Source organism: Carica papaya, chromosome 5 (assembly GCF_054855325.1).
Source record: "Carica papaya isolate Zhongbai chromosome 5, ASM5485532v1, whole genome shotgun sequence".
In the NCBI taxonomy this organism is placed as follows: Eukaryota; Viridiplantae; Streptophyta; class Magnoliopsida; order Brassicales; family Caricaceae; genus Carica; species Carica papaya.
This window is the reverse complement of record NC_142313.1, coordinates 20,855,907-20,880,466: the sequence shown is the minus strand read 5'-3', so window position 1 is coordinate 20,880,466 and position 24,560 is coordinate 20,855,907. Positions and strand designations below refer to the sequence as shown.

The 24,560-nt window shown below is 44.7% G+C and overlaps 20 pseudogenes; all 20 read left to right on the top strand.

Moving 5' to 3' along the window:
* The first annotated feature begins 1,494 nt into the window (after positions 1-1,494).
* LOC148255377 (5S ribosomal RNA) lies at positions 1,495-1,612 on the top strand (annotated as a pseudogene).
* A 3,548-nt stretch (positions 1,613-5,160) lies between these two features.
* Positions 5,161-5,279, top strand: LOC148255376 (5S ribosomal RNA; annotated as a pseudogene).
* Positions 5,280-6,530: 1,251 nt separating this feature from the next.
* On the top strand, positions 6,531-6,649 carry LOC148255375 (5S ribosomal RNA; annotated as a pseudogene).
* A 205-nt stretch (positions 6,650-6,854) lies between these two features.
* Positions 6,855-6,973, top strand: LOC148255374 (5S ribosomal RNA; annotated as a pseudogene).
* A 418-nt stretch (positions 6,974-7,391) lies between these two features.
* Positions 7,392-7,510, top strand: LOC148255373 (5S ribosomal RNA; annotated as a pseudogene).
* Positions 7,511-7,716: 206 nt separating this feature from the next.
* LOC148255372 (5S ribosomal RNA) lies at positions 7,717-7,835 on the top strand (annotated as a pseudogene).
* Positions 7,836-9,345: 1,510 nt separating this feature from the next.
* LOC148255371 (5S ribosomal RNA) lies at positions 9,346-9,464 on the top strand (annotated as a pseudogene).
* An 856-nt stretch (positions 9,465-10,320) lies between these two features.
* LOC148255370 (5S ribosomal RNA) lies at positions 10,321-10,439 on the top strand (annotated as a pseudogene).
* A 2,889-nt stretch (positions 10,440-13,328) lies between these two features.
* Positions 13,329-13,447, top strand: LOC148255369 (5S ribosomal RNA; annotated as a pseudogene).
* A 743-nt stretch (positions 13,448-14,190) lies between these two features.
* Positions 14,191-14,309, top strand: LOC148255368 (5S ribosomal RNA; annotated as a pseudogene).
* An 853-nt stretch (positions 14,310-15,162) lies between these two features.
* Positions 15,163-15,281, top strand: LOC148255367 (5S ribosomal RNA; annotated as a pseudogene).
* A 531-nt stretch (positions 15,282-15,812) lies between these two features.
* Positions 15,813-15,931, top strand: LOC148255366 (5S ribosomal RNA; annotated as a pseudogene).
* Positions 15,932-16,461: 530 nt separating this feature from the next.
* LOC148255365 (5S ribosomal RNA) lies at positions 16,462-16,580 on the top strand (annotated as a pseudogene).
* A 301-nt stretch (positions 16,581-16,881) lies between these two features.
* Positions 16,882-17,000, top strand: LOC148255364 (5S ribosomal RNA; annotated as a pseudogene).
* A 537-nt stretch (positions 17,001-17,537) lies between these two features.
* LOC148255363 (5S ribosomal RNA) lies at positions 17,538-17,656 on the top strand (annotated as a pseudogene).
* Positions 17,657-17,860: 204 nt separating this feature from the next.
* On the top strand, positions 17,861-17,979 carry LOC148255362 (5S ribosomal RNA; annotated as a pseudogene).
* A 204-nt stretch (positions 17,980-18,183) lies between these two features.
* On the top strand, positions 18,184-18,302 carry LOC148255361 (5S ribosomal RNA; annotated as a pseudogene).
* A 530-nt stretch (positions 18,303-18,832) lies between these two features.
* LOC148255360 (5S ribosomal RNA) lies at positions 18,833-18,951 on the top strand (annotated as a pseudogene).
* Positions 18,952-19,252: 301 nt separating this feature from the next.
* On the top strand, positions 19,253-19,371 carry LOC148255359 (5S ribosomal RNA; annotated as a pseudogene).
* Positions 19,372-23,857: 4,486 nt separating this feature from the next.
* On the top strand, positions 23,858-23,975 carry LOC148255358 (5S ribosomal RNA; annotated as a pseudogene).
* Positions 23,976-24,560: the final 585 nt, after the last annotated feature.

The window sequence follows — 24,560 nt, the reverse complement described above, 5'->3', positions numbered from 1 at the left end:
CAGATGGGTTGTTCAACGTTACGCGCCACTGGAACTATGGTCCGCTGGTTTATTCACAAATGTGAGTCATGGCACCAAGATATTTTATTTGGTATTAGAACGAGAAGGAGAGGTGCAGTGTGCACGTACAAGGAAAACAATGATAGAAGGGAGGAGGGAAGGAGGAGTGTATGTATTTGTAGTCGGAATCAAACAGATGCGATCATTCCAGCACTAATGCACCGGATCCGATCAGAACTCTGTAGTTAGGTGTGCTTGGGAGAAAGTAGTACTGGATGGGTGACCTCTTGGGAAGTACTCGTGTTGCACCCGTTTTTTTTTTATACTTTTCGTGCATCCATTTATAGTCCACCACGTGATAAGAGTATCATTACGAGTATCGTAAATAATAGAACAAGTAAAGAAGAGGTGCGGCGAGCGGTCTGTTCATCTAGGCGTGAGTCGAGGCAACTGGGCATTTTGTTTGATATTATGACTAGAAGTAGAGGTGCGGTGTCCACACAGAGTGAAACAAATGATGGGGAGGGGGAGGGAAAGAGAAGGGGTATATGTATTTGAAGTGAGGAATAGGACGGGTGGGATCATACTAGCACTAATGCATCGTATCCCATCATAATCTGTAGTTAAGCGTGTTTCGGCGAGAGTAGTACTAGGATGAGTGATCTCTTGGGAAGTGCTTGTGTTGCACCCGTCTTTTTGCGGACAGGGCATCAAATGTTACGCGCGACCGGAGCCATAATCCGCTGGTTCATTTGCCAGCGTGAGTGGCCGCACTGGGGTATTTTGCTTACTTTTTTTTGTGCACTCATTTATAGTCCACCATGTGATAAGAGAGTCATTACGAGCATCTTACATAGTAGAAGAATGAAAAAAAACGTGTGGTGGGTGGTCCTTTAATCTGGGCATAAGTCGAGACGTTGGGGCATTTGCCTTGATATTAGAACTAGAAACAGAGATGCAGTGTGTGCGCACAACGAAAAAAATGACGGCAGAGGGGAGAAAAAGAGAAGGGGTATACATATCTGCAATGCAAAATGGAAGGGGTGCGATCATGCCAGCACTAATGCACCGGATCCCATCAAACTATGCAGTTAAACATGCTTGGGCGAGAGTAGTACGAGGATCGGTAACCTCCTGAGAAGTCTTCGTGTTGCACTGTCTTTTTGCAAACGGGGCGTAAAACGATACATGTGATTGGAGCCACAATCGCTAACGTGAGTCGTGTCGCTAAAAAATTTTGCTTACTATTTTTTCGTGCATTCATTTATAGTCTACCACGTGATAAGAGTGTCATTAGGAGCATCTTACATAGTAGAATAAAGAAAAATGAGGAACGGCGGGTGGTCCTTTCTTCTGGCGTGAGTCAAGGTGTCGGGACATTTTGCTTGATCTTAGAACTATAAACAGAGGTTTGGTGTGCGCACACAGCGAAAAAATGACGGGTGAGGGGAGGGAAGGAGAAGGGGTATATGTATTTGCAGTGCGAAATGGAAGGGGTGCAATCATACTAGCATTAATACATCGGATCCCATGGAACTCCGTAGTTAAGCGTGCTTGGGCGAGAGTAGTACTAAGATGGGTGACCTCCTGGAAAGTTCTCTTGTTGCACTCGTCTTTTTGTAGACGGGGCATCAAACGTTACGCGCGATCGGAGCCACAGTCTGCCAGCATCAGTGGCGACGTTGAAACATTTTGCTTAATATTTTACGTGCACTATTTGTAGTCTACCACGTGATAAGAGTCTCATTACGAGAGTCTTACATAGTAGAACAACGAAAAATGAGGCGCAATGGGCTTCCGTTCTTCTGGGCGTGAGTCCAAGCGACATGGCATTTCGCTCTATATTAGAATTAGAAGCAAAGATGTGGTATGCCCGTATAGCGAAATAAATGATGGGAGGGTGGAGGGAAGGAGAAGGGCTATATGTATTTGCAGTGGGGAATGGGACAGTTGCGATCATACAAACACTAATGCACAGGATCCCATGAGAACTCTGTAGTCAAGCGTGCTTGGGCGAGATTAGTTCTAGGATGGGTGACTTCTTGGAAAGTTCTCGTGTTGAACCCGTCTTTTTGTAGACGGGGTGTTAAATGTTAAGTGCTATCAGAGCCACAGTCTACCGGTGTGAGTCGCAAGGCCTGAAAATTTTACTTAATATTTTTCGTCCATTCATTTATAGTCCACCACGTGATAAGAGTATCATTACGAGTATCTTACATAGTATAACAATGAAAAATGAGGTACGGCGGGTGATCCATACATATGGGCGTGAATCGAGGTGCTGGGGTATTTCGTTTAATATTAGAACTAGAAACAGAGGTGTGGTGTGTGCGCACAATAAAACAAATGATGAGAGGGGGGAGGGAAAGAGAAGCGGTATATGTACTTGCAGCGTGGAATTGAAGGGGTGTGGTCATACCTGTACTAATGCACTAGATCCCATCGAATTTGGTAGTAAGTTAGTTTGGGCGGAAGTAGTACTAGGATGGGTGACCTCCTGGAAAGTTCTCATGTTCCACTCGTTTTTTTGCTGACGGGACGTTAAACATTATGCGCGATCAAAGCCATTGTCCCTCGGAGTGAGTCACAATGCCAAGACATTTTTTTTTAATATTTTTCGTGCATTCATTTATAGTTCGCCACGTGATAAGAGTGTCATTACGAGCATTTTACATAGTAGAATAACCAAAAACGAGGTGCAGGGGGTAGTCCGTTCATTTGGGCATGAGTCGAGGTGCGATGTTCGCGCATAGCGAAACAAGTAACAGAGGGAGAGGGAGGGAGAAGGGGTATATGTATTTGTAGAGCAAAATAGAAGAGGTGCGATCATACTAGCACTAATGCACTGGATCCCATCGAACTCCGTAGTTGAGCATGTTTTGGCGAGAGTAGTACTAGGATGGGTGATCTTTTGGAAAGTCCTCGTGTTCCACCTGTCTTTTTATGGATGGGGTGTTAAACGTTATGTGCAATAGGAGCCATAGTTCGTCGGCATGAGTCGTGGCGCCAGAATATTTTGCTTAATATTTTTCGTACATTCATTTATAGTCCACCAGGTGATAAGATTGTCATTACGAGCATCTTATATTGTAGAACAATGAAAAATGAGGTATGACAGGCGGTCCATTTATCTAGGCGTGAGTCGAGGTGCCCAGACATTTTACTTGATATTAGAACTAGAAAGAGAGGTATAGTGTGTATGTACAGCGAAACAAATGACAAGAGGGGGGAGGGAAGGAGAAGGGGTATATGTATTTGCAGCACGAAATGGAAGGGGTGTGATCATACCAACACTGATGCATCGGATCCTGTCGAACTCCGCAGTTAAGTGTGCTATGGTGAAAGCAGTATTAGGATGGGTGACCTCCTGCGAAGTCCTCGTGTTCCACCCATCTTTTTATGGACAGGGCATTAAATGTTACGCGTGACCGAAGCGACAGTCTGCTAGTGTGAGTCGCAGCATTTGGATATTTTGCTTAATATTTTTCATGCATTCATTTATACTCTATCACAAGATAAGAATGTCATTACGATTATCTTACGTAGTAGAACAATGAAAATAGAGTTGTGGCAGGCAGTCTGTTCATCTGGGCATGAGTCGAGATGGCTTGGCATTTTGCTTGATATTAGAACTAGAAACAGAGGTGCGGTCTGCGCGCACAATAAAATAAATAATGAGAGGGGAGAGGGAAGGATAAGTGGTATATGTATTGCAGCGTGGAATGGACCACAAATAGGAACTAATAAAGAGACCCGCGATCCCATAGAAAGAGATCACAATCCCTTGCGGAAAAAAAACTATTTGCTGAGACGGAAATAAAGATATCAAATTCCTACCAAGATAACTGGAAGTTCCAACCACCTGGTAGAGAGACCCAATCTTGAGTGAAAAAGATACCACGGCTTCTATCTTTTTCAACAAACTCATCACGTAGTAAATCAACAAAGCCCAAAGTTATGTCTCTTTCTCCTTCAAGTTTACCTACTACGGTCCCAGCGTGAATATGATCCCCACCAGACAAACGTAAGGCTTTAGCTAGTACACGGAAGTGCATACCATGATTCTTCTGTCTATCAATAACTGCATGCATTGCGCGGTGGATGTGTCACAAAAATTAAAGCTTCTATAAAAACGGATACCCTCAATACATCGAAACTCATTGCACATGGATAAAGAAAAACTGTTTCAACATCAAAAACAACAAAAACTAGAGCAAACATATAATAAGAAATTCGGATCATACCAGCACTAATGCATCGGATCCCATCGAACTTTGTAGTTAATCGTGCTTGGGCGAGAGTAGTACTAGGATGGGTGATCTCCTAAGGAATTCTCATGTTGCACCCTTCTTTTTGCAAATGGGGCGTTAAATGTTACGCGGGACTAGAGCGATAGTCGTCGATTAATTCACAAACGTGAGTCACGGTGCCGGAGTATTTTGCTTAATATTATTCGTGCATTCAATTATAGCCCACCACGTGATAAGATTATTATTACGAGCATCTTACATAGTAGAACAATAAAAAAGGAGGTGCGGCGGGTGTTCCATTCATATAGACATGATTCGAGGCACTGGGGCATTTCACTCGATATTTGAACTAGAAGTAGAGCTGCGTTGCGTGCATAACGAAACAAATGACGGGAAGGGAGAGGGAAGGAGAAGGGATATATGTCTTTGCGGCACAAATTAGAAGGGGTGCGATCATACCAGCACTAGTTCACGGGATCCATCAGAACTCTGCAGTTAAGCGTACTTGGGCGAGAGTAGTTCTACATTGGGTGACCTCTTGAGAAGCACTCGTGTTGCTCCTTTTTTTTTTACAGACGGGGCGTTAAATGTTATGCAGGACTAGAGCGACGGTCTGCCTGTTCATTCACAAACGTGAGTCACGGTGCCTAGACATTTCGCTCAATACTTTTCATGCATTCAATTTAAACCCATCACGTGATGATAGTGTCATTACGAGCATCTTAAATAATAGAACAACGAAAAATAAGGTGCGGCGAACGATCTGTTCATATGGGCATGAGTAGAGGTGCTAGAGCATTTCGCTCGATATTAGAACTAGAAGCAAAGGTGAGTTGCACCCACAGCTAAACAAATAATGGTTAGAGAGAGGGAAGGAGAAGTGGTATGTCTTTACGGCACAAATTAGAAGGGGTGCGATCATACCAGCACTAGTTCACCGGATCCCATCAGAACTCCACAGTCAAGCGTGCTTGGGCAAGAATAGTGGTAGGATGGGTGACCTCTCGGGAAGTACTCGTGTTGCACCCTTCTTTTTGTAGACGAGGCATTAAATATTATGCGAGACCAGAGCAACAGTCTGGCAGTTCATTCACAAACGTGAGTCACGTTGCTGGGACATTTTGCTTAATATTTTTCGTATATTCAATTAAAGTCCATCACATGTTGAGAGTGTCATTACGAGCATCTTACATAGTAGAACAATGAAAAAGGAGGTACGACAGGTGTTTCATATAGACATGAGTCGAGTCATCGGGGAATTTCGCTCGATATTATAACTAGAAGCAGAGGTGAGTTGCGCCCACAGCAAACTAAATGATGGGAAGGGAGAGAGAAGGGGAAGGGATATATGTATTTGCGGTGCAAACCAAAACGATTGCGATCATACCAGCACTAGTTCACCGGATCCCATCAGAACTCCACAGTCAAGCATTCTTGGGCGAGAGTAATACTAGTTATGCGTGCTTGGGCTAGAGTAGTACTAGGATGGTTACCTCCTGGGAAGCTCTCGGCTCTCGTGTTGCATCGTTCTTTCTTCAGACTGGGCGTTAAACGTTATGGGGGACCAGAGCGACGGTCCACCGGTTCATTCGCAAACGTGAGTAACGGCGTCGGAGCATTTTATTTAATATTTTTCGCGTATTAAATTAAATTCCATCACGTGATAAGAGTGTCTGCGATCATATTACATAGTAGAACAACAAAAAACGAGAAGCAGTGGTGATCTCCTGGGAAGTCCTTGTGTTGCACATATTTTTTTCATATGGGGAGTTCGACGTTACGCGTGGTTTAAACTATGGTCCGCTGGTTTATTTGCAAATGTAAGTCACGGCGCTAGGGCATTTTACTTGATATTAGAACGAGAAGGAGAGGTGCACTGTGCAGGCAGAAGGAAAAAAATGACGGGAGGGGGAGGGAAGGAGAAGGAGTGTATGTATTTGCATCGCAGAATAAAACAGGTGCGATCATACCAGTACTAATGCATCGGATCCCATCAGAACTCTACAGTTAAGTGTGCTAGGGTCATAGTAGTACTAGGATGGATGATCTCCAAGGAAGTCCTCGTGTTGCACCCATTTTTTTACAGATGGGTCATTCGACATTACGCACGACTGGTACTATGGTCTCCTAGTTTATTCACAAATGTGAGTTACGGTGCCGGGGCATTTTACTTGATATTAGAAAGAGAAGCAGAGGTGCAGTGTGCACGCACAAGAAAACAAATGAAGGGAGGGGGAGGGAAGGAGAGGGAGTGTATGTATTTGCAGTGCGAAATGAAACAGGTGTGATCATACCAACACTAATGCACCGGATCCCATCAAAACTCCGCAGTTAAGTGTGCTTGGGCGATAGTAGTACTAGGATGGGTGACCTCCTAGGAAGTTCTCGTGTTGCACCCATTTTTTTACAGATGGGTCCTTCGACGTTATGTGCAACTGGAACTATGGCCAGCTGGTTTATTCGCTAATGTGAGTCACAGCGCTGGGGCATTATACTTGATATTAGAACAAGAAGGAGAGATGCAGTGTGCACGCACAAGAAAACAATGACAGGAGAGGGGAGGGAAGGAAAAGGTGTGTATGTATTTACAGCACAAAATCAAAAAGGTGAGATCACACCAGCACTAATGCACTGGATCCCATCAGAACTCCGCAGTTAAGTGTGCTTGGGCGAGAATAGTACTATGATGGATGATCTCCTGGGAAGTTCTCGTGTTGCACCCTTCTTTTTACAGACAGGGCGTTAAACATTCAACTTAACTAGAGCGATGGTCCGCCGGTTCATTTGCAAATGTGAGTCACGGCACCAGAGCATTTTTCTTAATATATTTCCAGCATTCAATTGAAGCCCATCACGTGATGAGAGTGTCATTGCGAGCATCTTAAATAGTAGAACAACAAAAAATGAGAGGCAGTGGGCGATCCGTTCATATGGGCATGAGTCGAGATGGGTCGTTCGACATTACACGCAACTGGAACTATGGTCCACTGGTTTAATCGCAAATGTGAGTCATGGCGCTGAAGCATTTTACTTGATATTAGAACGAGAAGGAGAGGTGCAGTGTGCACGCACAAGGAAACAAATGACAGGAGGGGGGAGGGAAGGAGAAGGGGTGTATGTATTTGCAGTGAGGAATAAAACAGGTCCGATCATGCCAGCACAAATTCACCGGATCCCATCAGAACTCTGTAGTTAAGTGTGCTTGGGCGAGAGTAGTATTAAGATGGGTGACCTCTTGGGAAGTACTCGTGTTGCACCCATTTTTTTGCAGATGGGTCGTTCGACGTTATGTGCAACTGGAACTATGGTCCGCTGGTTTATTCACAAATGTGAGTAACGACACCGAGACATTTTACTTGATATTAGAACGAGAATGAGAAGTACAGTGTGCAAGCACAAGGAAACAAATGACGGGAGGGGGGAGGGAATCAGATGCAGTGTATCTATTTATAGCGCAGAATGAAACATGTGCGATCATACCAGCACTAATGCACCGGATCCCATCAGAACTTTGCATTTAAGTTTGCTTGGACGAGAGTAGTACTAGGATGGGTGACCTCCTCGGAAGTACTCGTGTTGCACCCATTTTTTTGCAGATGGATCTTTCGACGTTACACACGACTGGAACTATGGTCTGCTGGTTTATTCACAAATTTGAGTCACGGCAACAACCCATTTTACTTGATATTAGAAGGAGAAGGAGAGGTGCAGTATGCACGCACAAGGAAACAAATATCGGGAGGGGGGAGGGAAGGAGAAGGAGTTTATGTATTTACATGGCAGAATGAAGCATGTGCCATTATACCATCACTATATCACCGGATCCCATTAGAACTCCGCAGTTAATTGTGTTTGGGCGAGTGTAGTACTAGGAGTGGTGACCTCTTGGGAAGTCCTCATGTTGCACCTATTTTTTTCAGATAGGGCATTCGACGTTACGCGCGACTAGAATTAGGTTCCGTTAGTTTATTCACAAATGTGAATCAACGTGCCGGGGTGTTTTAGTTGATATTAGAAAGATAACCAGAGGTGCAGTGTGCACGCACAAGGAAACAAATGACGGAAAGGGGGAGGGAAGGAGAAGAAGCATATGTATTTGCTGTGTGAAATGAAACAGGTCCGATCATGCCATAACAAATTCACCAGATCCCATCAGAACTCCGCAATTAAGTGTGCTTGGGTGAGAGTAGTATTAGGATAGGTGATGGGTGACCTCTTGGGAAGTACTCGTGTTGCACCCATTATTTTGTAGACGGGTCGTTTGACGTTACGCGCAACTGGAACTATGGTCCACTGGTTTATTCACAAATGTGAGTAACGGTGTCGAGACATTTTACTTGATATTAGAACGAGAAGGAGAGGTGCAGTGTGCAAGCACAAGGAAACAAATGACGGAAGGGGGAGGGAATAAGAAGGATTGTATGTATTTGAAGCGCAGAATGAAACATGTGGAATCATACCAGCACCAATGCACCGGATCCCATCAGCACTCTGCATTTAAGTTTACTTGGGCAAGAGTAGTACTAGGATGGGTGACCTCCTCGGAAGTACTCGTGTTGCACCCATTTTTTTGCAGATGGGTCGTTCGACGTTACACGCGACTGTAACTATGGTTCGCTGGTTTATTCGCAAATTTGAGTCACGGCACCGATCCATTTTACTTGATATTAGAAGGAGAAGGAGAGGTGCAGTATGCACGCACAATGAAACAAATGGTGGGATGGGGGATGGAAGGAAAAGGAGCGAATGTATTTGCAGGGCAGAATGAAACATGTGCCATTATACCATCACTAATTCACCGGATCCCATCAGAACTCTGCAGTTAAATGTGCTTGGGTGAGTGTAGTACTAGGAGTGGTGACCTCCTGGGAAGTCATCGTGTTGAGCCTATTTTTTTCAGATAGGGCATTCGACGTTACGCGCGACTGGAACTAGGTTCCACTGGTTTATTTGCAAATATGAGTCAACGTGCCGGGGTATTTTAGTTGATATTAGAAAGATAACCTGAGGCGCAGTGTGGACGCACAAGGAAACAAATGAAGAGTGTGGGAAGGGAATGAGAAGGAGTGTATGTATTTGCAGCGCGGAATGAAACAGGTCCGATCATGCCAGAAAAAATTCACCGGATCCCATCAGAACTCCTCAGTTAAGTGTGCTTGGGCGAGAGTAGTATTAGGATGGGTGACCTCTTGAGAAATACTCGTGTTGCATCTATTTTTTGCAGATGAGTCATTCGACGTTACGCGCAACTGGAACTATGGTCCGCTGGTTTATTCGCAAATGTGAGTAACGGTGCCGAGACATTTTACTTGATATTAGAACGAGAAGGAGAGGTGCAGTGTGCAAGCACAAGGAAACAAATGACAGGAGGGGGGAGGGAATCAGAAGGAGTGTATGTATTAGAAGCGTGGAATGAAACATGTGCGATCATACCAGCACTAATGCACCGGATCCCATCAGAACTCTACATTTAAGTTTGCTTGGGCGAGAGTAGTATTAGGATGGGTGACCTCCTCGGAAGCACTCGTGTTGGACCCATTTTTTTACAGATGGGTTGTTCGACATTACACGCGACTGTAACTGTGGTCCGCTAGTTTATTCACAAATTTGAGTCATGGCACCAACCCATTTTACTTGATATTAGAAGGAGAAGGAGAGGTGCAGTATGCACGCACAAGGAAACAAATGGTGGGATGGGGGAGGGAAGGAGATGGAGTGTATGTATTTGCAGGGCAGAATGAAACATGTGCCATTATACCATCACTAATTCACCGAATCCCATCAGAACTCCGCAGTTAAATGTGTTTGGTCGAGTGTAGTACTAGGAGTGGTGACCTCTTGGGAAGTCCTCGTGTTGCACCTATTTTTTTAAGATAGGGCATTTGACGTTACGCGCGACTGGAACTAGGTTCCGCTGGTTAATTCACAAATTTGAGTCAACGTGCCGGGATATTTTAGTTGATATTAGAAAGATAACTAAAGGTGCAGTGTGCACGCACAAGGAAACAAATGATGGGACGGGAGGGTGGTGGGAAGGAGGATTGTTTGTATTTGCAGCGCGAAATGAAACAGGTCCGATCATGCCATAACAAATTCACTGGATCCCATCAGAACTCCGCAGTTAAGTGTGCTTAGGCGAGAGTAGTATTATGATGGGTGACCTCTTGAGAAGTACTCGTGTTGCACCAATTTTTATGCAGATGGGTCGTTCGACGTTACGCTCAACTGTAACTATGGTCTGCTGGTTTATTCGAAAATGTGAGTAACAGTGCCGAGATATTTTACTTGATATTAGAACGAGAAGGAGAGGTGCAGTGTGCAAGCACAAGGAAACAAATGACGGGAAGGGGGAGGGAATCAGAAGGAGTGTATGTATTTGAAGCGTGGAATGAAACATGTGCCATCATACCAGCACTAATGCACCGAATTCCATCAGAACTCTACATTTAAGTTTGCTTGGGCGAGAGTAATACTAGGATGGGTGACCTCCTTGGAAGTACTCGTGTTGCACCAATTTTTTTGCAGATGGATCGTTCGACGTTACACGCGACTGTAACTATGGTCTGCTGGTTTATTCACAAATTTGAGTCACGGCACCGAGCCATTTTACTTGATATTAGAAGGAGAATGAGAAGTGCAGTATGCACGCACAAGGAAATAAATGACGGGAGGGGGGAGGGAAGGAGAAGGACTATATGTATTTGCAGTGCAGAACGAAACATGCGCCATTATACCAACACTAATTCACCGAATCCCATTAGAACTTCGCAGTTAAATGTGCTTGGGCGAGTGTAGTACTAGGAGTGGTGAACTCCTGGGAAGTCCTCGTATTGCACCTATTTTTTTTCAGATAGGGCATTCGACGTTACGCGCGACTGGAACTAGGTTCCGCTGGTTTATTCGTAAATGTGAGTTAAGGCGTCGGGGTATTTTACTTGATATTTGAACGAGAAACAGATGTACAGTGTGCATGCACAAAGAAATAAATGACGAGAGGGGGAGGGAAGGAGAAAGAGTGTATGTATTTGCAGCACAGAATGAAACAGGTGCGATCATACCAGCACTAATGCATCGGATCCTGTTGAACTCCGCAGTTAAGCGTGCTCTGGTGAAAGTAGTATTAGGATGGGTGACCTTCTGCGAAGTCCTCGTATTCCACTCGTCTTTTTATGGATGGGGCGTTAAATGTTACGTGTGACCAGAGTGACAGTCCGCCAGTGTGAGTCGTGGCATTTGGACATTTTGCTTAATATTTTTCATGCATTCATTTATAGTCCATCACGAGATAAGAATGTCATTACGATTATCTTACATAGTAGAACAATAAAAATAGAGTTGTGGCGGGCAGTCCTCGTGTTGCACCCATTTTTTTGAAGATGGGTCCTTCAACGTTACACGCGACTGGAACTATGGTCTGCTGGTTTTTTCGCAAGTGTGAGTCACAGCGCCAGAGCATTTTACTTGATATTAGAACGAGAAGGAGAGGTGCAATGTGCAAGCACAAGGAAACAAATGATAGGAGGGGGGAGGGAAGGAGAAAGAATGTATGTATTTGCAACGCAGAATGAAACAAGTGCCACTATACCATCACTAATTCATTAGATCCATATGAAATCCACAGTTAAATGTGTTTGGGCAAGTGTAGTATTAGCAGTGGTGACCTCCTTGGAAGTCCTCGTGTTGCACCTATTGTTTTTAGATTGGGCATTCGACGTTACACGCGGCTGGAACTATGGTCTGCTAGTTTATTCGCAAATGTGAGTCACGGCACTGAGGCATTTTACTTGATATTAAAACGAGAGTGAGAGGTGCAGTATGCACGCACAAGGAAACAAATGACGGGAAGGGGGAGGAAATGAAGGAGTGTATGCATTTGCAGTGCAGAATGAAACAGGTGCGATCATATAAGTAATAATTCACCGGATCCCATAAGAACTCCACAGTTAAGTGTGCTTGTGCGAGAGTAGTATTAGGATGGCTGACCTCTTGGGAAGTTCTCGTGTTTCACCAATATTTTTACAGATGGATCGTTCGTTGTTACGCACGACTGGAACTATGGTCCGCTAGTTTATACGCAAATATGAGTCACGGCATCGGGGTATTTTACTTGATATTAGAACAAGAAGGAGAGGTGCAATGTGCACGCATAAGGAAACAAATGACGGGAGGGGGGAGGGAATGAGAAAGAGTGTATGTATTTGTAGCGCAGTACGAAACAGGTGCCATAATACTAGCACTAATTCACCGGATCCCATCATAACTCCGCAGTTAAATGTGTTTGGGCGAGTGTAGCACTAGGAGTGGAGACTTCGAAGGAGGTCCTTGTGTCGCACCCTTCTTTTTACAAACGGGGTGTCAAACATTCAACTGGACTGGAGCGATGGTCCGCTGATTCATTTATAAACGTGAGTCGCAGCATCGGAGTATTTTTCTTAATATTTTTTTAGCATTCAATTAAAGCCCATCACGTGATGAGAGTGTCATTGCAAGTATTTTAAATAGTAGAACAACAAAAAACGAGAGGTGGTGGGCAATCCGTTCATATGGGCATGAGTCGAGATGGGTCGTTCGACGTTACGCATGACTGGAACTATAGTCCGCTGGTTTATTCGCAAATGTGAGTCACGGAGCTGGGGCATTTCACTTGATATTAGAACGAGAAGGAGAGGTGTAGTGTGCACGGGCAAAGAAACAAATGATGGGAGGGGGGAGGGAAGGAGAAGCAGTGTATTTATTTGGAGCGCAGAATGAAACAGGTATCATTATACCATCACTAATTCACCGGATCCCATCACAACTTCGCAGTTAAATGTGCTTAGGCGAGTGTAGTACTAGAAGTGGTGACCTCCTGGGAAGTCCTAGTGTTGCACCTATTTTTCTCAGATGGGGTGTTCGACGTTACGCGCGGGTGGAACTATGGTCCGCTGGTTTATTCGCAAATGTGAGTCACGGTGCCGTGGTATTTTACTTGATATTAGAATGAGAAAGAGAGTTGCAGTGTGCACGCACAAGAAAACAAATGACGAGAGGGGGGAGAGAAGGAGAAGGAGTATATATATTTGCAGCGCGACATGAAACAAGTTCGATCATACCAGCACTAATGTAGTGGATCCCATCAGAACTCCGTAGTAAAGTGTGCTTGGACGAGAGTATTACTAGGATGGGTGACCTCCTGGGAAATCCTCGTGTTGCACCCATTTTTTTGGAGATGGGTCATTTGACGGTACGTGCGACTGGAAGTATAGTCCACTGGTTTAATCGCAAATGTGAGTCATGGCGCCGGGGCATTTTACTTGATATTAGAACGAAAATGAGAGGTGCAGTGTGCACGCAAAAGGAAACAAATGACGGGAGGGGGGAGGAAAAGAGAAGGAGTTTATGTATTTACAGCGCATAATCAAAAAGGTGCGATCATACCAGTGCTAATACACCAGATCCAATTAGGACTCCGCAATTAAGTGTGCTTGGGTGAGAGTAGTACTAGGATGGGTGATCTCCTAGAAAGTTCTCATTTTACACCCTTCTTTTTAAAGACGAGGCGTCAATCATTCAACTAAATCGTAGCGATGGTCCGCCAGTTAATTTGCAAACATGAGTCACGGCACCTGAGCATTTTTCTTAATATTTTTCCAGCATTCAATTAAAGCCCATCACGTGATGAGAGTGTCATTGCGAGCCACTTAAATAGTAGAACAACAAAAGACAAGAGGCAGCGGGTGATCCGTTCATATAGGCATGAGTCGATATGGGTTGTTCGATATTACACGCGACGGGAACTATGATCCGTTGGTTTATTCACAAATGTGAGTCACGACGACCGAGCATTTAACTTGATATTAAAACGAGAAGTAGAGGTGCAGTGTGCACGCACAAGAAAACAAATGACAGGAGCGGGGAGGGAAGGAGAAGGAGTGTATATATTTGCAGCGCAACCTGAAACAAGTGCGATCATACCAGCATTAATGCACCGAATCCCATCAGAACTCTGCAGTTAAGTTTGCTTGGGCGAGAGTAGTATTAGGATGGGTGACTTCTTGGGAAGTCCTTGTGTTGCACCCATTTTTTTGCAGATGGGTCCTTCGATGTTACGTGCGACTGAAACTATTGTTCGTTGGTTTATCGTAAATGTGAGTCACGTCATCAGGGTATTTTACTTGATATTAGAACGAGAAGGAGAGGTGCAGTGTGCACGCACAAGCAAACAAATGACGGGAGGGGGAGGGAAGGAGAAGGAGTGTACGTATTTGCAGTGCAGAATAAAACTGGTGCCATTATACCAGCACTAATGCACCGGATCCCAACAGAACTCTGCAGTTAAGTGTTCTTGGGCGAGAGTAGTGCTAGGATGGGTGGCCTCCTGGGAAGTCCTCGTGTTCTACCCATTTTTTGTAGATGGGTCGTTCGACGTTACGCGCAACTGCAACTACGGTCGACTGGTTTATTTATAAATGTGAGTCACGACACCGAGGCATTTTACTTGATATTAGAACGAGAATAAGAGGTGCAGTGTGCACGCATAAGGAAACAAATGACGGGAGGGGGGAGGGAAGGAGAACTAGTGTATGTATTTGCAGCGAGGAATGAAATAGGTGTGATCATACCAACACTAATGCACCAGATCCAATTAGAACTCCGCAGTTAAGTATGCTTCGGTGATAGTAGTACTCAGATGGGTGACCTCCTAGGAAGTACTCATGTTGCATCAATTTTTTTGCAGAAGGGTTGTTTGACGTTATGCGCGACTGACACTATTGTCTGCTGGTTTATTGACGTCTGTGAGTCACGGCTTCGAGGCATTTTACTTGATATTAGAACGAGAAGGAGAGGAACTGTGTGCATGCACAAGGAAACAAATGACGAGATGGGGGAGGAGAGGAGAAGGAGTGTATGTATTTGTAGCGTAGAATGAAATAGGTGTGATCATGCCAGCACTAATGCACCGGATCCCATCAGAACTCTACAGTTAAGTGTGCTTGGGCGAGAGTAGTACTAGGATGGGTGGCCTCCTGGGAAGTCCTCGTTTTGCACCAATTTTTTTCCAGATGGGTCGTTTGACATTAGGCGCGACTAGAACTATGGTCCACTTGTTTATTCACAAATGTGAGTCATGGCGTCATGGCGTTTTACTTGATATTAGAACGAGAATGAGAGGTGTAGTGTGCACGCACAAGGAAACAAATGATGGGATGGGGAAGGAAAGGAAAAGGAGTGTATGTATTTACAGTGCAAAATGAAATAGATGCCATTATACTATCACTAATTCACCGGATCTCATCAGAACTCCGTAGTTAAGGGTGCTTGGCCGAGAGTAATACTAAGATGGGTGACCTCCTGAGCAGTCCTCTTGTTGCACCTATTTTTTTGCAGATGGGTCGTTCGACGTTACGCACGACTGGAACTATGGTCTGCTGGTTTATTCACAAATGTGAGTCACTGCGCTGGGGCATTTTACTTGATATTAGAACGAGAAGGAGACGTATAGTGTGCACGCACAAGGAAACAAATGACAGAAGGGGGGAGAGAAAGAGAAAGAGTGTATGTATTTGCAGCGCAAAATGAAAGATGTGCGATCATACCAGCACTAGTGTACCGGATCTCATCAGAACTCCACAGTCAAGTGTGCTTGGGCGAGAGTAGTACTAGGATGGGTGACCTCCTGGGAAGTCTTCGTGTTGCACCTATTTTTTTGTAAATGGGTCATTCGACGTTACGCGCGGATGGAAAAATGGTTCACTGGTATATTCGCAAATGTGAGTCTCGACGCCAGGGCATTTTACTTGATATTAGAACGAGATGGAGAGGCGCAGTGTGCACGCACAAGGAAACAAATGACGGAAGGGGGTAGGGAAGGCGAATGAGTGTATGTATTTGCAGCGCGGAATGAAACGGATGCCATCATACCATGACTAATTCACTGGATCCCATCAGAAATCAGCAGTTAAATGTGTTTGGGCGAGTGTGGTACTAGGAGTGGTGACCTCCTGGGAAGTCCTCATGTTGCACCTATTTTTTTCAGATGGGGCGTTTGACATTACGCGTGACTGGAACTATGTTCAGCTGGTTTATTCACAAATTTGCCTAAAGACGCTGGGGTATTTTACTTGATATTAAAATGAGAAGCAGAGGTGCAGTGTGCACGCACAAGGAAACAAAAGACGAGAGTGGGGAGGGAAAGAGAAAAAGTGTATCTATTTGCAGCGCAGAATAAAACAGTTGTGATCATACCAGCATTAATGCACCGGATCCCATAAGAACTCCGCAGTTAAGTGTGCTTGGGCGAGATTAGTACTAGGATCGATGACCTCTTGGGAAGTTCTCGTGTCACACTAATTTATCGGATCCCATCAGAACTCCGCAGTTAAATGTGCTTGGGCGAGTGTAGTACTAGGAGTGGTGACCTCCTTTGAAGTCCTCGTGTTGCACCAATTTTTTTCAGATGAGGAGTTCGACGTTATGTGCGATTAAAACTATGTTGTGCTGGTTTATTCGCAAATGTGAGACAAGGCGCCGGGGTATTTTACTTGATATTAGAAAGAGAAGTAAGGGTGTAGTGTACACGCACAAGGAAACAAATGACGGGAGGGGGGAGGGAAGGAGAAGAAGTATATGTATTTGCAGTGCAGAATGAAACAGGTCCGATCATACCAGCACTAATTCATCGGATCCCATCAGAACTCCGCAGTTAAGTGTGCTTGGGCAAGAGTAGTATTAGGATGGGTTACCTCCTGGGAAGTACTCGTGTTGTATCCAGTTTTTTGCAGATGGGTTGTTCGACGTTAAGCGCGACTGGAATTATGGTCCGCTGGTTTATTTGCAAATGTGAGTCACGGCACTAATGCATTTTACTTGATATTAGAACGAGAAGGAGAGGTGCAGTGTGTACGCACAAGAAAACAAATGACGGGGGGGGGGGGGAAGAGGGAAGGAGAAGGAGTGTATGTATTTACAGCACAGAATGAAACATCTGCGATCATACCAGCATTAATGCGCCGGATCCCATCAGAACTCCGCATTTAAGTTTTCTTGGGCGAGAGTACTACTAGGATGGGTGACCTTCTCGGAAATACTCATGTTGCACCCATTTTTTTGCAGATGAGTCATTCGACGTTACACGAAACTGAAACTATGGTGTGCTCGTTTATTCACAAATGTGAGTCAAGGCACCGAGGCATTTTACTTGATATTAGAACCAGAAAGAGAGGTGCAGTGTGCACGCATAAGGAAACAAATGACGGGAGGGGGGAGGGAAGGAGAAGGAGTGTATGTATTTGCAGCGCAGAATGAAATAGATGCGATCATACCAGCACTAATACACCGGATCCCATCAGAACTCCGAAGTTAAATGTTCTTAGGAGAGTGTAGTACTAGGAGTGGTGACCTCCTGGGAAGTCCTCATGTTGCACCTATTTTTTTCAGATGGCGTGTTCGACGTTAAGCGCGACTGAAACTATGTTCCGCTGGTTTATTCGTAATGTAAGTCAAGGCACCGGGGTATTTTACTTGATATTAGAACGATAAGCAGAGGTGCTGTGTGCACGCACAAGGAAACAAATGACGGGAGGGGGGAGGGAAGGAGAAGGAGTGTATGTATTTGCAGCGCAGAATGAAATAGATGCGATCATACCAGCACTAATGCACCGGATCCCATCAGAACTCCGAAGTTAAATGTTCTTAGGAGAGTGTAGTACTAGGAGTGGTGACCTCCTGGGAAGTCCTCATGTTGCACCTATTTTTTTCAGATGGCGTGTTCGACGTTAAGCGCGACTGAAACTATGTTCCGCTGGTTTATTCGTAATGTAAGTCAAGGCACCGGGGTATTTTACTTGATATTAGAACGATAAGCAGAGGTGCTGTGTGCACGCACAAGGAAACAAATGACGAGAGGGGGGAGGGAAGGTGAAAGAGTGTATCTATATGCAGCGCAAAATGAAACAGGTGCAATCATACCAGCACTAATGCACCGAATCCCATCAAAACTCCGCAGTTAAATGTGCTTGAGCGTGTGTAGTACTAGGATGGGTGGCCTCCTGGAAAGTTCTCGTGTTGCACCCATTTCTTTACTAATGGGTCCTTCAACGTTACGCGCGACTGAATTTATGGTCCGCTAGTTTTTTAACAAATGTGAGTCACGGCGCCGGGGCATTTTACTTGATATTAGAACGAGATGGAGAGGTGCAGTGTGCACGCACAAGGAAACAAATGACGGGAGGGGGGAGGGAAGGAGAAGAACTATATGTATTTGCAGCGCGGAATGAAATAGGTGCCATCATACGTTGACAAATTCACCGGATCCCATCAGAAATTAGCAGTTAAATCTGCTTGGGCAAATGTGGTACTAGGAGTGGTGACCTCCTAGGAAGTCCTCGTGTTGCACCTATTTTTCTCAGATGGGGCGTTTGATGTTACGCGCGACTGGAACTATGTTCCGCTGGTTTATTCGCAAATTTGCGTAAAGGCACTGGGGTATTTTACTTGATATTAGAATGAGAAGCAGAGGTGCAGTGTGCACGCACAAAGAAACAAAAGACGGGAGTGGGGAGGGAAAGAGAAAAAGTGTATCTATTTGCAGCGCAGAATGAAACAGGTGTGATCATACCAGCACTAATGCACCGGACCCCAAAAGAACTCTGCAGTTAAGTGTGCTTGGGCGAGATTAGTACTAGGATCGGTGACCTCTTGGGAAGTTCTCGTGTTGCACTAATTTATCGGATCCCATCAGAACTCCATAGTTAAATGGGCTTGGGCGAGTGTAGTACTAGGAGTGGTGACCTCTTAAGAAGTCCTCATGTTGCACCTATTTTTTTCAGATGGGGCGTTCAAAGTTACGCACGATTGGAACTATGTTCCGCTGGTTTATTTGCAAATGTGAGTTAAGGCACCGGGGTATTTTACTTGATATTAGAACAAGAAGCAGAGGTGCAGTGTGCACACGCAAGGAAACAAATGATGGGAGGGGGGAGGGAAGGAGAAAGAGTTTATGTATTTACAGCGCAAAATGTAATAGGTGCGATCATACCAGCACTAATGCACCAGATTCTATAAGAACTTCGCTGTTAAGTGTGCTTGGGCGAGAGTAGCACTAGGATGGGTGACCTCCTAGGAAGTCCTCGTGTTGCACCAATTTTTTTACAGATTGGTCGTTCGACGCTACGCACGACTGGGACTATGATCCACTGGTTTATTCGCAAATGTGAGTCACGGTGCCGGAGTATTTTACTTGATATTAGAACGAGAAGGAGAGGTGCAGTATGCACGCACAACGAAATAAATGACGGGAGGGGGAGGGAAGAAAAATAAGTGTATGTATTTGCAGCCCGGAATAAAACAGGTGCAATCATACCAATACTAATACAACTGATCCCATCAGAACTAATTTAAGTATGCTTGGGCGAGAGTAGTATTAGGATGGGTGACCTCTTCGGAAGTACTTGTGTTGCACCCATTTTTTTCCAGATGGGTCGCTCAATGTTACGCGCGACTGGAACTATGGTCTGCTGGTTTATTCGCAAATGTGAGTCACAACGCCGAGGCATTTTACTTGATATTAGAAGGAGAATGAGAGGTACAGTTTGCACGCACAAGGAAACAAATGACGGGAGGGGGAGGGAAGAAAAATGAATGTATGTATTTGCAGCGCAGAATAAAATGTGATCATGCTAGGACTAATTCACCGAATTCCATCAGAACTCCACAGTTAAGTGTGTTTGGGCGAGAGTAGTACTAGGATGGGTGACCTCCTAGAAAGTACTCGTATTGCACCCATTTTTTTGCAGATAGGTCATTCGACGTTACACGCGACTAGAACTATGGTCCGCTGGTTTATTCGCAAATTTGAGTCACGGCGCAGGGGCATTTTTCTTGATATTAGAACGAGAAGGAGAAGTGCAGTGTGCATGCATAAGGAAACAAATGACGGGAGGGGGAGGGAAGGAGAAGGAATGTATGTATTTGCAATGCGGAATGAAAGATGTGCGATCGTAGCAGCACTAATGCACCGGATCCAATCAGAACTCTGCAGTTAAGTATGCTTGGACGAGAGTAGTATGAGGATGGGTGACCTCCTGAGACGTACTAGTGTTGCACCCATCTTTTGGCAGATGGGTCATTCGATGTTTCGCACGATTGGAACTATAGTCCGTTGGTTTATTCGCAAATGTGAGTCATAGCACCGAGGATTTTACTTGATATTAGAACGAGAATGAGAGGTGCAGTGTGCACGAACAAGGAGACAAATGATGGGAGGGGGGAGGGAAGGAGAAGGAGTGTATGTATTTACAATGCGGAATGAAATAGGTGCGATCATACCAGCACTAATACACTGGATCCCATCAAAACTACGCATTAAGTGTGCTTGGGCAAGAGTAGTACTAGGATGGGTGACTTCCTCAGAAGTTCTCGTGTTGCACCCATTTTTTTGCAGATGGGTAGTTTGACGTTATGTGCGACTGGAACTATGGTCTGCTGGTTTATTCACAAATGTGAGTCACAGTACCGGGGCATTTTACTTGATATTAGAAGGAGAAGGAGAGGTGCAGTGTGCACGCACAAGGAAACAAATGACGGGAAAGGGGAGGGAAGGAGAAGCAGTGTATGTATTTGCAGCACAAAAAAAAATAGGTGCGATCATGGCAGCACTAATGCACTGATTCCCTTCTTAACTCTGCAGTTAAGTGTGCTTGGGCGAGAGTTGTACTTGGATGGGTGACCTCTTAGGAAGTACTTGTGTTGCACCTATTATTTTACAGATGAGTCGTTCGACATTACGCGCGACTTGAACTATGGTCCGCTGGTTTATTCGCAAATCTGAGGCACGGTGCCAGGGCATTTTACTTGATATTAGAACGAGAATGAGAGGTGTAGTGTGCACGCACAAGGAAACAAATAACGGGAGGGGGAGGGAAGGAGAAGGACTGTATGTATTTGCAGCGCGAAATGAAACAGGTGCGATCATACCAGCACTAATGCACCATATCGAATTAGAACTCCACAGTTAAGTGTGCTTGGGCGAGAGTAGTATTAGGATAGGTGACCTCCTAGGAAGTCCTCGTGTTGCACCCGTCTTTTTCTTAATATTTTTCGTGTATCCATTTATAGTTCACCACGTGATAAGAATGTCATTAAGAGCATCATAAATAATAGAATAAGCAAAACAGAGGTGAGGCAGGCGGTCGATTCATCTGGGAGTGAGTCGAGACAACCAGGCATTTTGCTTGATATTACAACAAGAAGTAGAGGTGCGGTGTCCACACAGAGCGAAACAAATGAAGGGAGGGGGGAGGGGGAAAGAGAAGGGGTATATGTATTTAAAGTGAGGTATAGGACGGGTGGGATCATACTAGCACTAATGCATCGTATCCCATCATAATCTGCAGTTAAGTGTGTTTTGTCGAGAGTAGTACTAGGATGAGTGCCTCCTGGGAAGTGCTTGTGTTGCACCCGTCTTTTTGCAGACAGGGCATCGAACGTTACTCGCGACCGGAGCCATAGTCCGCTGGTTCATTTGCCGGCGTGAGTCACCGCACCCTGGCATTTTGCTTACTTTTTTGTGTGCACTCATTTATAGTCCACCACGTGATAAGAGAGTCATTACGAGCATCTTACATAGTAGAACAATGAAAAAAAAAAGGTGTGGCGAGTGGTACTTTAATCTGGGCATAAGTTGCGGTGCTGGGGTATTTTGCTTGATATTAGAACTAGAAACAGAGATGCAGTGTGCGCGCACAGCGAAAAAAATGATAGGAGATGGGAGGAAAGAAGAAGCAGTATATGTATATGCAATGCAAAATGGAAGAGGTGCAATCATACCAGCACTAATGCACCGAATCCCATCGAATTATACAGTTAAGCATGCTTGGGCGAGAGTAGTACTAGGATCAATAACCTCCTGAGAAGTCATAGTGTTGAACAGTCTTTTTGCAAACGGGGCATAAAACGATACATGTGATCGGAGGCACAATCCTTTGGTGTGAGTCGCGTTGCCAAAAAATTTTGCTTACTATTTTTTCGTGCATTCTTTTATAGTCTACCACATGATAAGAGTGTCATTACGAGCATCTTACATAGTAGAATAAAGAAAAATGAGGTACGGTGGGCGGTCATTTCTTCTGGCATGAGTCGAGGTGTCGGGGCATTTCGCTTGATATTAAAACTATAAACAGAGGTGCAGTGTGTGCGCACAGCGAAAAAAATGATAGGTGGGGGGAGGGAAGGAGAAGGGGTATATGTATTTGCAGCGCGGAATGGAAGTGGTATAATCATACTAGCATTAATACACCGGATCCCATCGAACTCCGTAATTAAGCGTACTTGGGTGAGAGTAGTAGGATGGGTGACCTCTTGGAAAGTTCTCTTGTTGCACCCATCTTTTTGCAGACGGGGCATCAAACGTTACGCGCGATCGGAGCCACAGTCTGCCGGCATGAGTGGCGACATTGAAACATTTTACTTAATATTTTACGTGCATTTATTTGTAGTCCACCACGTGATAAGAGTCTCATTACGAGAGTCTTACATAGTAGAACATCAAAAAAGAGGCGCAGTGGGCCTTCGTTCTTCTGGGCGTGAGTCGAAGCGACATGACATTTCGCTCTATATTAGAACTAAAAGTAGAGATGCGGTATGCCTGCACAGCGAAATAAATTATGGGAAGGGGCAGGGAAGGGGAAGGGCTATATGTATTTGCAGTGGGGAATGGTACAGTTGCGATCATACAAACACTAATGCACAGGATCCCATCAGAACTCAGTAGTCAAGCGTGCTTGGGCGAGATTAGTTCTAGGATGGGTGACCTCCTGAAAAATCCTAGTGTTGAACCCGTCTTTTTATAGACGGAGTGTTAAACGTCAAGTGCGATCGGAGCCACAATTTGCCTTTGTGAGTCGTGGGGCCTAAAAATTTTGCTTAATATTTTTCGTGCATTCATTTATAGTCCACCACGTGATAAGAGTGTCATTACAAGTATCTTACATAGTATAACAATAAAAAATGAGGTTCGGCAGGCGATCCATTCATCTGGGCGCGAGTCGAGGTGCCCGGGTATTTCGCTTGATATTAGAACTAGAAACAGAGGTGTGGTGTGTGCACACAACGAAACAAATGACGGGAAGGGGGAGGGAAGGAGAAGAGCTATATGTACTTGCAGCATAGAATGGAAGGGGTGTGATCATACCTGCACTAATGCACTAGATCCCATCGAATTTTGTAGTTAAGTGTGCTTGGGCGGAAGTAGTACTAGGATGGGTGACCTCCTGAAAAGTTCTCATGTTCCACTAGTTTTTTCGCTGACAGGACATTAAACATTATGTGCGATCAAAGCAATTGTCCCTCGGAGTGAGTCACAATGCCAAGACATTTTTCTTAATATTTTTCGTGCATTCATTTATAGTTTGCCATGTGATAAGAGTGCCATTACGAGCATCTTACATAGTAAAATAACAAAAATTGAGGTGCAGCGGGTAGTCCGTTCATCTGGGAGTGAGTCGAGGCACTGGAGCATTTTGCTCTATATTAGAACTATAGGCAGCGGTACGGTGTTCGTGCATAGCAAAATTAATAACAAGGGGGAGGGAGGGAGAAGGGGTATATGTATTTGTAGCACAAAATAGAAGAGGTGCGATCATACTAGCACTAATGCACCGGATCCCATCGAACTCCGTAGTTGAGCGGGCTTTAGCGAGAGTAGTACTAGGATGGGTGATCTTTTGGGAAGTCCCCATGTTGCGCCTGTCTTTTTACGGATGGGGTGTTAAACGTTATGCGCAATAGGAGCCACAGTCTGCCGGCATGAGTCGTGCCGCCAGAATATTTTTCTTAATATTTTTCATGCATTCATTTGTAGTCCACCACATGATAAGAGTGTCATTACGAGCATCTTAAATAGTAGAACAATGAAAAACGAGGTACGACAGGCGGTCCGATTATTTAGGCGTGAGTTGAGGTGCCCGGACATTTCGCTTGATATTAGAACTAGAAACAGAGGTGTAGTATGCATGCACAGCGAAACAAATGATGGGAGAGGGGAGGGAAGGAGAAGGGGTATATATATTTGCAGCACAAAATGGAAGGGGTGCGATCATACCAACACTAATGCATCGGATCTTGTCGAACTCCAGAGTTAAGCGTGCTCTGGTAAAAGCAGTATTAGGATGGGTGACCTCCTACGAAGTCCTCTTTTTCCACCCGTCTTTTTAGGGATGGGGCGTTAAATGTTACGCGTGACCAAAGCGACAGTCCGCTAGTGTGAGTCGTGGTATTGGGACATTTTGCTTAATATTTTTCATGCATTCATTTATAGTCTATCACGATATAAGA